The sequence below is a fragment of the Pelecanus crispus genome, chromosome 19, assembly GCF_030463565.1.
Source record: "Pelecanus crispus isolate bPelCri1 chromosome 19, bPelCri1.pri, whole genome shotgun sequence".
NCBI classification, from domain to species: domain Eukaryota; kingdom Metazoa; phylum Chordata; class Aves; order Pelecaniformes; family Pelecanidae; genus Pelecanus; species Pelecanus crispus.
Genome location: NC_134661.1, coordinates 115,124 through 118,384, shown reverse-complemented (window position 1 = coordinate 118,384; position 3,261 = coordinate 115,124). Strand labels below are relative to the sequence as shown.

Here is a 3,261-nt window from a genome sequence, read left to right as displayed (position 1 = left end):
CTGCTCAGAGCTTCAGCCTCATCTCCAGAATGTTTCCAATAGGAGGTTTCAAGGGGAACGTCAAGTCAGGGACTGCTATAAAGAGAAGGAACTCCCCTCTGTTTTCAATTTCCTTTTCTCGGGGAACAGCAGGAGAGAATTGATAAAGAAGTTCTTAATTTTGACAAGACACTGAAACGGCTGAACTGGAATTTTGAGTGATAAATAGTTCTTCCAGGAGTCTCCTAATGTATTTTCAGCCACTCCTCTGCATATGGATACAAGCAGGATCACCTTGGCTGGACCCACCTGCCTTAGTCTGACCTGTCCTTCTTTCCACCTGCAAACAGGACCATGCGCCCAGCCAGCGCCCTGCACACAGGCAGGTTTCTGGAGGGCTGAGGTGAGTGCACAGATATTGTGATGGGGTCTGTGAGTGCTGAAAGGGAAAGACATGGCAGAGGGAAACATCTCCCAGGATGAAAATCTCCAGGAAGCAGGGATAGGATCAGGGAATGAGAGGAAACGATAACCAGAAATGTGGGAGGGAGGATTCAGAAAACTTCATCTCATCCGCTCCAATGCAGAGCCCTTCCCCTGAGCAAGCCCCCTTGCCTGGTGTTTTTTCAGGGTAACATGGGAGTGGGATCACCCTACATCTCAGAAAGTTTCAAGATCAGGGCTCCTGGAACTAGACAGAGGGACAGACAAGCTTCCCTCACTCTTGCAGGAAATCTCAGACAATCCTGCCTCTCAGAACTCACTCTGTTCTCCCTGAGTGCAGCAGAAATGCTGACAGTTTCTGATACCCAAGAACTCTCCCTGGGGTGGGAGGGGAGGTGGAGCTGTAAAAAACCTAAACCTCTCAGACTGCCTTCTGCCATCCTGGTTCCTTAGCACTGGGAGTGCAGATGCCGACAAGTCCTTCTGCATTACGAGCAGTCCCATCTGATAAAGTCAAACACCTGGACTGGCTCCTGCTCCCACCATTCCTACGAAGCCACTGCTGCAGAGCAGGGCTGACTCCTTGGCAGTCAGCTGGCAGAGGCCCTGCTCCTCAAAACACACTCATCCAGCAAAAACCAGAGCTCCAGCCATGGAGAGGAAGAAAGGTCTCCTAGAAAAGTAAAAGTGTGTGTGTGTCTAGCAGCAGAGTGCCTAGGACAAATGGCTTTGAGTTTGCTCAGAGAAGCAGCCCCTAATTTGGCTTTTTTTTTCTTTTTGACAGTGCTCCGTTCTTACAGGAACCAAATGTCTAACCACAGCTGCATCACTGAGTTCCTCCTCCTGGCATTCACAGACAGGCGGGAGCTGCAGTTCCTGCACTTCTGGCTCTTCCTGGGCATCTACCTGGCTGCCTTCCTGGCCAATGGCATCATCATCACCGCCATAGCCTGTGACCACCGCCTTCACACCCCCATGTACTTCTTCCTCCTCAACCTCTCCCTTCTCGACCTGGGATCCATCTCCACCACTGTCCCCAAAGCCATGGCCAATTCCCTGTGGGACTCCAGGGCCATCTCCTACTTGGGATGTGCTGCCCAACTCTTTCTGTCTGTCTTTTTCATTTCAGCAGAGTATTGTCTTCTCACCATCATGGCCTATGACCGCTACGTTGCCATCTGCAAACCCCTGCACTATGGGACCCTGCTGGGCAGCAGAGCTTGTGTCCACATGGCAGCAGCTGCCTGGGGCACTGGCTTTCTCTATGCTTTGCTGCACACGGGCAACACATTTTCCCTACCCCTGTGCCACGGCGATGCTGTGGGCCAGTTCTTCTGTGAAATCCCACACATCCTCAAGCTCTCCTGCTCAGAGGCCTACCTCAGGGAAGTTGGCCTTATTGTGATTAGTGTTTTCTTTTTCTGGGTTGTTTTGTTTTCATGGTGCTGTCCTATGTGCAGATCTTCAGGGATGTGCTGAGGATCCCCTCTGAGCAGGGACGCCACAAAGCCTTCTCCACGTGCCTTCCTCACGTGGCTGTGGTCTCCCTCTTTCTCAGCACTGCCATGTTTGCCTACCTGAAGCCCCCCTCCATCTCCTCCCCATCCCTGGACCTGGTGCTGGCAGTTCTGTACTCGGTGGTGCCTCCAGCAGTGAACCCCCTCCTCTACAGCATGAGGAACCAGGAGCTCAAGGATGCAGTGGGGAAGCTGATAAATGGGTGTTTTTCTAGAGCAATAAAATTCTGTGTAGCAGTTACAATGTAACTCATCAAATTACGACACCTGTAGTCTGTATTTTTTGTTGTTTGTGTTGTATTTTTACTTGTAATAATGTTCTCATCACCTTTCGAATTCACTCTTTGCTTTGATTTTTTGACTGAGTAGCTGTGTAAATGTGGAGCCCTGATCTCTCTCTGTGTTTAAACACAATAAACCGCCCTTCAGTCAATTTTTTTCTCTTAAGATCCCTCCTCCAAGAGCTTTTTGGAGCTGCAGGGGGTGGAGGGGAAAAGAGTGCTGGCATGGCAGCACTGCCAGGGAGCACCAGCCCTTGGTCTTACAGGTCTCTTCTATTCCCACTTGCACACTCTCGTTCTGATCCCTTGCCTTGCTGTCAGGCCTTGCGTTGCTGTCGCGGGGTGACAGTGTGTTGGGAGTGCTGGGAGGCAAGGGCAGGGCAGATGGCCAGAGTGTGTTTGGCTGTGAAAACGGTGTCAAGGGAAGGTGAGGACCAGCAACAGCTCTAAGCCCTTAGGCCTATCATATGGGAGAAATGGCATTGGACGTTTGAAATTTGGGAGGTGATTTGTGCCGAAAGTGACAGTAAGATTGAGCTGAGAATGTGTGTTGGTAGTGCTGGGAGGCAAAGCCAGGGTAGATGGCCAGAGCGTGTTTGTCTGTCAAAGCGGTGTCAAGGGAAGGTGAGGACCAGCAACATCTCTAAGCCCTTGGACCTATCTTATGGGAGAAATGGCTTGGACGTTTGTACTTTGGGAGGTGGTCATGCCGGGAGTGAGAGTGAGATTGAGCCTGAGAATGTGTGTTGGGAGTGCTGGGAGGCAAGGCAAAGGCAGATGGGCAGAGTGTGTTTGGCTGTGAAAGCGGTGTCAAGGGAAGGTGAGGACCAGCAACAGCTCTAAGCCCTTAGGTATAGCATGCGTCAGATATCGCTTGGGTATTTTCACTTTGGGATGTGGTCTGTGCCGGGAGTGAGAGTGTGTTGGGAGTGGTGGGAGGCAAGGCAAAGGCAGATGGCCAGAGTGTGTTTGGCTGTGAAAGCGGTGTCAAGGGAAGGTGAGGACCAGCAACAGCTCTAAGGCCTTAGGCCTGTCATATG

General features: G+C 51.3%; 1 pseudogene; it reads left to right on the top strand.

Moving 5' to 3' along the window:
• Nucleotides 1–1,230: 1,230 nt before the first annotated feature.
• On the top strand, nucleotides 1,231–2,189 carry LOC142595368 (olfactory receptor 14C36-like; annotated as a pseudogene).
• Nucleotides 2,190–3,261: the final 1,072 nt, after the last annotated feature.